This window comes from Elephas maximus, chromosome 7, assembly GCF_024166365.1.
Source record: "Elephas maximus indicus isolate mEleMax1 chromosome 7, mEleMax1 primary haplotype, whole genome shotgun sequence".
NCBI lineage: Eukaryota > Metazoa > Chordata > Mammalia > Proboscidea > Elephantidae > Elephas > Elephas maximus.
In genome coordinates, this window is record NC_064825.1 from 62,034,608 (window position 1) to 62,045,055 (window position 10,448).

The window sequence follows — 10,448 nt, forward strand, 5'->3', positions numbered from 1 at the left end:
AGGGAAGACCAGTTGGAACAAATCCTGGGCTTATGCTTCATGATGGAGCCCAGAAAGGCTGAGGCTGTGCAGAGCAGATGCCCATTTCATGCCTCATGCTGCACTACGAGGCAGCAGAGTTAGGGGAGAGAGCAACCCTGTTGTCACCCTCACATACTTCCTCCTCTGCTGGGCAGTCTCTGAGGCTGAAGGCACCCCTACCCAAGTGTGTGCCCTAAGCCTTTCTCAGGGCCATGGGGCCACTCTGCCATTGCATCAAGTGCTCACAATAAGGGTCCCAACATGGAGGTTGGCCCATCTCCCACCCGACTCCACCCTCTCCTCACCATTGCAGCTTTTGCAGCATCTCTAATAGAAGGGTTTCTATCAGAGCATTTCAAGAAATTTTAATTAAGGTCTTTTTAAGCCTGCTGACAGAGCTGTCTTAAAGGGCTTTTTACGCTTTTTACCCCCCTGAAGTTTCTTCAGTGCAGAGTATTACAGGTTGTTTTTCAGTGCCAGTCCCAAGGTGTAACTAAGATTCTCCCTACTGAATTGATCTTAATAATTTTTATCAAATAGAAGCAAGACCTAGAGTCAAAATCTACATTGCCCAAGTCTCTAAGTTATCAAATCCTTGGCCTTCTAACTGGTGTCTTGAAGCAGATAGATGCCCCTAAGGGATACCACAGGTTTGCAACCTGTAATGACTTTATCTTTGAGATAAGTATCTAATTACTTAATATTTTATTTATTGGTAGTTGAGTTGTGTTTAGAATGTGTTTCCAGGTATTATTTTTACAGAATTTATATAAATTTCCATAGAAGTTTCACTCAGTCATTGATATGGTCATGCCATAGATTTTGTTATTACCGGTAAGTTCAGCTCCACAATATGAATTTCAAACACCTCACTCTCTGAGTACAACTTCCAGGTCCATGACTCAAAAATTTCTTTGATGCCACTGAAAACACCAGTCATTGATGCCAACTACACTTCCCCAGTCCAGTGTCTACCTCTCTATTATGTCTCCACATCCTTTCTTACCCAGCTGTAATTCCATGAACCATCACATCTCAGTTTCCTTGCTGCTCTTCTCCTTTATTCTCACCTAACAAAAGCGAATTTTAGTTAAATCTAATTTTCAGCTTGTTCTGTATCTATGCTGTTAGAGTAAACTGTGACTGGAGGAAAACACAAAGATGTTGAATGGTCTCACTTTACGTTTACAACCACAAACTTCACACGAGCCCATGAAGATACCCAGCCCTACTATATTTTCTTAATAACTTCACTCTCCTAGCCCTCCCCACCCCCATCTTAACCTCATACCTTGTAAAGAGGGGACAACTGAAGCCTGAAGGGATTAGGTAATTTTACCAAGATCATACATATATTGGCAACTGAGCTTGAAACTAGAACCTACATTTTCTTCCTTGATTCGTGCCTACAGTTGAGTGGCATATAGCTTCCATGCAATTGTCCAAAGAAGAAGATCAAATATCAGAATGCATACTTGATTTAATATATTTGGGGAAATATCTAAAAGATGTAAGTTGTTTTTTTTTTTTTTGTCTGAAAATATTAATCAAGCACTTTGTATTTGCCAGACACCCTTCTAGGTACTTGTGAATTTCTGCTAAATAAGGCAGCAACCCTACCCTTGTGTATCTTATAATCTATTGTAAAGGGATAGGTAATTCAAAAAGAAAGAAAGAAAAATAAACAACATTTTAGACAATAATAAGTGCTATGTAGATAATTAAAGTGATTTGATAGTGTCTTTGTGGCTAATTTCAAATTGATCAGGAAGGACCTCTCTGTGGAAGAGGCATTTAAATAAAATATAAATGACACAAACTAACCAACCATGCTAACACAGAGAGGAAGAGCATTACAGTGAGAACAGCCAGTGCAAAGGCCCTGAGGTGAGTAGAAGCTTTGTGTATTTGAAGAGTAAAGCCAGTGTATGAGCCCTGGTGGTACAATGGTTAAGTACTCTGCTGCTAACTGAAAGGTTGGTGGTTGGAACCTACCCAGTGATCTTCTCCCCTAAAGATTACAGCCTAGAAAACCTTATGCGGCAGTTCTGCACTGTCACATGGGGTCAATATGAGTCTAAATTGACTCAACAGCACCTAGCAACAACAAAGTCAATGTAGATGGATAGAGTGATAATATTAACTCCAGAGCTGAGAAGAAGATAGATTCTTTAGGATTTGTTAACCAGGATAAGGAGTTTATGCATTATTCTAAGTGCAATGAGAAGTAAGTGCAAGATTTTAAACAGAATAGCATGATCAAATTTACATAATAATAATATAACCGGCTGCTCTAAGGAGACTAAATTGTAGAGGAGTAAGAGAATTAACGAGAAGACCTGTTAGGATGTTACTGTAGTAGTCCAGGTGCAAGATGGTACTGGCTTGGCTGGGTAGTAACAAAGATGGAGACTAGTGGATATATTAGGGAAATATTTGATGTATTAGAGAGGAATTTTTTAGCTGAATCAAGAGGATGTGAAGACGATGTCAATGTAGAATTTTTAAAAAGTGAAGAAGCTCAGCTAATCTGCAACTACCTGTAGGTTTCAGGTAATCCCAGCATCCCAATTAGAAACAGGCCAGACCCACTGAAGAAGTACCAAACAATGAAGAGGATATGCATTAGCATCAGTAAAAATATTATCAAAGATCAAATAGAAGTACAGACCATCCCAGGGTTACTAGCGTTTGACTTACCAGACAACACATACTTGCACTTTAATGTTGTGTAAATTTGCCCCCACTTTAAAACTATTGAATCAACCTTTACTGGCAACAGTCTTCATCTTCACTTGCTGCACATGCAGCTTTTAAATCATTGAAAAGCCTTCGAGGCTTTTTTTTTCACTAACAAACCCAACGCAGCCCAACCCAACCCAACCCAACCGAACCCATTGCCATCGAGTCGATTCAGACTTACAGCAACAAACTAAGGCTAAATAAGAACCATATGCACCTGTTCTAACTTACCTACAAATTCTACTTAAAGACACAGGAAGGGATCTTGTTCGTAACTTTGGAACTACCAAATATCAAATAGAAGTACTATCAAAGGAAGAAACCTGCTACTTGAGGAGGAAGAAATGTCATTGTTTTTAAGGGGAATGGTGTTGACGATGTATAGACTCCCCAGTGGCCAAATGGAATATTTGCTATTTTCAAAGGATCTCAATCAAAACATTATTATTATTTTTTACAGAACACGAAGATATATAACTATAAGTACCCTGTTCTTAGCCAGCCTTACTTTGTCAGACATGTACCCTGTCCAGTGATAATTAAATTCGTGTGATTTAATCATTTCTTATGAATTAAATCAATGGTGTATTTTAATACAATAACGTAAGATTCATGTCTGAATGATAAATATCTAGCTTCATTAATTAGTCCCAGTATTGTATCAGAGATTTAAAGGAGACAAATATGGAATAAAGCATATTTTTATAAGAAAATATACATATGAAAGAACTAAATGAATTCAAAATATTAGCACCATTATGACATAAAAGGCACGACGTACAATGCTGTAATGAAAATAAAGTAAGGCTTCAGTGCCAAAAGCTCCAGATAAGTTTCAGCCCTGCCACTACTACCTGTGTGATCTTGAAAAAGTTACATAACCCTTTGAGGCTCAGTTTCCTTATTTTTAAAATCAAGACAATAATATTTAACTCACACAGTCATTGTGTTAAATGAGATGATATATGTTAAGACATCTAGCAATGGAAAGGTAAACCATAATAGAGAGTATACTTGACATAAGCAACAATTAGTTTCCGTTACAAATTCAAGAGACATTTATATATCAATAACAAAGAATGAATGTTACCTGCTGATCAAATATTATGAAGGGGACAGACTCCTATAATCATCTCTGTACAGCAGGGCTTATGTATGCAGGATTTAGAACTATTTGGAATATAATACCTTAACTACCTCAGTACCAGACATCCCACTGATGTTTGTTAACATACTATTGAAAATCAGTGGGATTGAGAAAATTTTTTATGTGCTTACGCATCATTATCCTGGCTGAGATCTTTGTTAAAGCCTCAGGAGTTTCCTTTACTGCCTTCATTATTTGTGTATAAGTATTACAACTGTATAGATTTAATTAGTTTTGAAACTTTATTTAGATCAGCATGATTAATGTGGGCTGTGCTGTGATCATCTGTGACATTTCTGAGAAGCAGCCATGATGAGGTGCCTGGAACTATTTTCTAGAATACCATTGTATGGTTCATATTTAGTCACAACTGAGGGGCCTGTAGAAAGAGCCGTGTTGTTTTTCTGTGTGTGACCCATGTTTTAATTCAGACTTGGCATTTCTCTCTTATCATACAGAGTTTCCCCAAATTCCTGGACTATCGAGATATACAGAGATGTAGCTCTTGGAGATACTTCTCACTTACCACCACATTTATTTCCATCCCCATCTTTCTTCTCTGGCTAAGCCAAGAATCTCTTCCTTATTCCTGATTTTCATGTTTTTACTTAAGTGATATAGTACTTTGCTCATATTGTTCTGAAACTTAATTTTTAACTCAAATATGTTTTAAAAATAATTCCATGTCAGTATATATTAATCTCCTTAATACTTTGTAATGATTCAGAGAATTCCAAAATATTTAATTAATATTTATTTAACTGCACCTGTGCTAATGCTTCATTGTGCTCATGTACCACTGTTTCTCTAAAATGTACTCTAAGAAGTGGAATTGCTGAGTCAAAGGGCTTGCACATTTTAAATTCTAGTAGATGTTTATCATCTGTTAGATCAAGCTTACTTTTTTCTTGTTTATTTGATCCACCAATTTCTGAAAGCCTTGCATTATGATTGTAGGGATTTTTCAATTTCTCATATTCCTATCAGATTTTGCTTTAAATATTTCAACACTATGTTATTAGGTACATAAATGTTTAAGACTCCTATACATTCTGTGTGAATTATGCCTTTTATTCTTAGAAAAACTTCTTAAAAATCTGTGTCAGTTTACTTCCCAGTAGCAGTATCTGAGAGTATACATTTCTTCGCTCCTTATTAGCCACTTGTATTATCAAAATTTCTTAATTTTTGCAAATATGATGGTGATGTGATCTAAAATTGACTACATCTGTGTTGACCACATAGCTTGCATGTTGTTATGATGCTGGAAGCTCTGCCACTGGTATTTCAAATACCAGCAGTGTTACTCATGGTGGACAGGTTTCAGTGGAGATTCTAGACTAGGACAGACTAGGAAGCAAGGACTAGTGATCTACTTCCAAAAATTAGCCAATGCAAACTTTATGGATAAAAACACAACATAGTTGGAAGGGGCTCATAATTCTACTGGGGAAGAGCTGCCTCAAAGTAGCATTGACTTTAGTGATGTGGGTGGAGTAAAGCCTTTGGACCTTCATTGCTGATGTCACATGTCTCAAAATGAGAAGTAACAGCTGCAAACATCCACTAGTAATCAGAACATGGAATGTATTAAGTGTGAATCAAGGAAAATTGGAAGTTGTCAAAAAAGAAATGGAACACTTGCAGATCAATATTCTAGGTGTTAGTGAGCTGAAATAGACTATGCTGGGAATGACAAATTCAAGTGAAACTATGTTGCATTCATCAATAAATAGAACATTTCAAGATCTATCCGGAAAGACAGAGCTGTTGTGGTTGTTGTTGTTAGGTGCCATCGGGTCGGTTCCGACTCATAGCGACCCTATGCACAACAGAATGAAACACTCCCCGGTCCTGCGCCATCCTTACAATCGTTGTTATGCTTGAGCTCATTGTTGCAGCCACTGTGTCAATCCACCTCTTTGAGGGTCTTCCTCTTTTCTGCTCACCCTGTACTCTGCCAAGCATGATGTCCTTCTCCAGGGACTGATCCCTCCTGGCAACATGTCCAAAGTATGTAAGACGCAGTCTCACCATCCTTGCCTCTAAGGAGCATTCTGGCCACACTCTGGCCGCACTTCTAGGAAGAAGGACCTGGCAGTCTACTTCTGAAAAGCATTAGCCAGTGAAGACCTTATGAATAGCAGCAGAACAGTGCTGTTAGTGATAGGTTAATATCCATATACCTACAAGGAAGACCAGTTAATATGACTGTTATTCATATTTACACACCAACCACAAATGCCAAAGATGAAGAAATGAAAGATTTACAAACTGCTGCAGTCTGAAATTGATCCAACATGCAATCAAGATGCACTGATAATTATTTGTGATTGGAATGTGAAAGCTGGAAACAAAGAAGGATGGTTAGCATTTGGAAAATAGGGCCTTCGTGATGTAAATGGCCTGGGAGATCACATGATAGAACTCAGCAAGACCAATGATTTACTCATTGGGAATACTTTCTTCCAACAACACAATTGATGACTGTACACATGAACCTTGTCAGATGGATTACACAGGAATAAAATCAACTGCATCTGTGAAAGAAGGCAATGGAGAAGCTCAGTATCATCAGTCATGACAAAGCCAGGGTCCAACTGAAGAACAGACCGTCAATTGCTCATGTACACATTCAAAGATGCCACTTTAATGATTAAGAGGAGCCTGACCTAAGGCAGGGTCTTTTCAGTTGTCTTATACGCATGTGAAAGTTGGATGATGAAATAGAGGATGAATTGATGCATTTTAATTGGGGTGTTGGCAAAGAATATTGAATATACCATGGACTGCCAGAAGAACAAACAAATCAGTCTTGGAAGAAGTAAACTGGAATGCTCCTTAGAAGTGAGGATGGTGAAACTTCATCTTGCTTACTTTGGACATGTCATCAGGAAAGACCAATCATTAGAAGAGGACATCGTTTCTTGTAAACTAGAGGGTCAGTGAAAGCATGGGAAACCCTCAATGAGATGAATTGACATGATAGACACAACAATGGACTCAAACATTTCAAAGATCATGAAGGTGCTGCAGGACCCGGCAATGTTTTGCTTTGTTATACATAGCAACAGCAGCAAAGACGATGGCATATAATTTTGAGTTTCCTGTTTATCATGTTTTCTTTATTGTTGTTTTCCTCACACTACTTGTTTTAGTTAGATTGTATCAGTTATTTTGAAATCTATTAATATAGAATTTATGCATTTTATTTCTATTCTTCAGTAGTTTTAACTCTTAATTTTTTTAAATACTTTAAGTCTATATTTTCTGTTATTATCTTGAGTTAACTTATGTCTATCATCTGCCTTCAAATTAGACAAGAATCTGAGCATGTCTTTACCTCCCTCCCTCCCTTCCTTCACCACTCTCCATCACCCCTGTGGGGTCATTAGGTAATATAGCTACAAGTTATTGTTTTTAATTAAGTTATTTTCATGAATGAATAACTTTTAATTATTTCTTTACTCCTTGTAATGTTTCATGTGTTCTTTTAGATTCTCTCTGTCTTTATTCAGAAAGATATGGCTTATGAGTAGTAAAATGTCTGAGTCCTTCCATGATAAAAAGCCTTTGTTTTGCCCCATACTACTTGAATCACATATTATTTGGGTGTAGATTTCTGTATACATAATCATTCACCACCTTACAACTTAGAAGAGTTGATCGCTTACTTCCTGTATCCTATGTTGCTGTTGTTGATGAGAAGTCTGATGTCAATATTTTGTTCCTGTATGGGTAATCATTATTATTTATAGAAACTTTTAGGATATTCTCTATAATCCCTGATTTTGAAATTTCATCACACATTTTTGGGGGCATTGCTTTTTGTCATTCTTCCTGCTTGGTACTTACAGAGACTTTTCCCTCTGAGGACTCGTGTTGTTCAGCATTGATTTCTTTCTTTCTTTTTTTAAATAAATGATGATGGGAAATTGAATATTTACATGCAGAAGAGTGAAGCTAGACTCATACCTCATACCATATATGAAAATTAGCTCAAAATGGATCAAGGACCCAAATGTAAGAAATAAAACTCCTAGAAGAAAACGTAAAGATAAAGTGCTTCAGAACCTAGTTTTTAACAATGGATTCTTTGATCTGATACCAAAAGCACTAGCAGCAAAAGACAACGTAGATAAACTGGACTTCATCAAAATAGAAAAAACTTTTGTTCTGCAAAAGACTTTAACAACAAAGTGAAGAGACAACCTACAGACTGACAGAAAAAAATTAGGAACCATGTATTAGAAAAGGGTTTAATATTCAGAATATACACAGACTTCTACACCTTATCAACACAAAGACAAACAACAAAATCAAATAATGTTCAAAGAATTTAAATAGACATTTCACCAAAGAAGATGTACAAATGGCCAAGAAGCACATGTAAAGATGCTCAACATCATTAGCCATTTAAAAAAACTAAACCTGTTGCTGTTGAGTTGATTCTGACTCATAGTTGACCCTATAGGACAGAGTAGAATAGCCCCGTAGGGTATCCAAGGCTGTAAACCTTTACAAAAGCAGACCGCCACATCTTTCTCCTACAGAACTACTGGTGGGTTCAAACCACCAACCCTTTACTTAGCAGCTGAGCACTTAACCACTGTGCCACCAGAGATGCAAATCAAAACCACAGTGAGATACCACCTCACCCCACTCTGATGGCTAAGATAAAACAACAACAACAAATGTTGGTGAGGATGTAAAGAAATTGGAAACCTCATCCATTGCTAGGAGGAATGCAAAATGGTTCAGCCCCTGTGGAAAACAGTTGGGCAGTTCTTCAAAAAGTTAAACATAGGCCTGTCATATGACCCAGCAATTCCACTACTAGGTGTATACCCAAGAGACTTGAAAGCTGAGATGTAAACAGACACAGGTATACCAATGTTCATTGCAGGATTATTCACAAAAGCTAAAAGGTGGAAACAACTTAAGATGTCTGCCAACAGATGAATGGGTAAACAAAATGTCATATATACATACAATGGAATTTACTCAGCCATAAAGAGAAATGAAGTCCTGATACGTGCTATAACATAGATGAGCCTTGAAAACATGCTGAGTGAAGTAAGTCAATCACAAAAAGACAAATATTGTGTGATCTCACTTATATGAAATATCTAGAATCAGCGAATGTACAGAAACCAAAGGTTATTAGTGGCTACCAAGGACAAGAGGGAGAAGGAGAGTCATTGTTTAGGAAGCATTGAGCTTCTGTATATGGTGATGGAAAGTTTGGCAATGGTTGCACAACAGAATTAATGTAATTGGGGCCATCAAATTATACATGTGATAAATGTTGAATTGGCAAATATTGTGTTATATACATTTTTACAATAATTAAAAAGAAAAGAAAACCCTCTGGAGCACAATTCTACTCTGACACACATGGGACTCTCATGAGTCAGATCTGATTCCATAGCAACTGGTTTTACTTCTCAAGGTTACAGAGAGGATTACATGAGATAGTGCATATAAAGGCCCGGCCTAGAGAAAATACTCAGTAAATGCTAACTAGTGTTGTTATTATTGGCTTTTATCTGTGCACTCCTTCAAGTTGGGTATTTGAGAGTCAGTTTTATTAGCTGTTTCTCTCTTCCATTTGCAAGTGTAATTGATTACCAAATCTTGTTGATTCCGTGAAAGAAATGTTTTTTGAACCTACTCCTTCCTCATTGGGCACTCTCCTGCTAATCCTCATATTTTATTTGGCCTCTTATATCTGTGCTTCTCCTCAACTGTTTCCTGCCTCTGCCCTCTCCCTCTGTCTGTCCATCCTCTTTACTTCTGCCAGATGATTTTTTTTTTAGTACAGATATGATGATTTTTTTCTAGTACAGATATGATGATTTTTTTCTCCTCTGCATTCATACTTCAATAGTTTTCATCGCTTGACTACAAGATAGAGTCGAACCTCCTTGCACCAAAATAAAGTCCTTCACAACTGGGCCCCAGGCTGTAGTTTTAAATAATCTCAATTGCCCTACTTTGTGCCCTGAAAGCACCAACCACACAGAATAGCCCTCTGCTTGGTGTTTCTGATCCTCAGCACACACCAATTTCTCTGCATGAAATGCCTTTCTTTCCTTGAGTACATGAAAAACCTGATTCTTTTTAAGATCCGAAGTAAATGTCTACTCTTTAGTGGAGCCTTTTCTGACTCTTCTAGGCTGTGAGTTTCTCCCTTCTCAGCTCTCCGTCTGTACTTTGTGTTCATGTGTATGACTGCAGTCGGTTGCATACAGGCCTCAGCAATCCTGTAGGACAGAATAGATAGAACTGGCCCATAGGGTTTTCAAGGAGTGGCTACTGGATTCAAACTGTTTTTTGGTTAGTAGCCAAGCTGTTATCCACTGCACCACTAGGGCTCCAAACTAGAAATTAGGGATTAAGTTTTATTTACTTTGGATCTCCAGAGCCTAACAGAGTCTGGCAAAAAGGTAGTGCTCAGTGAAGATTTGCCACATGACCATATATATGAAGGAATGAATGAATCAAGTGATCACTCACTGCTGTACAAGCAGGGTAG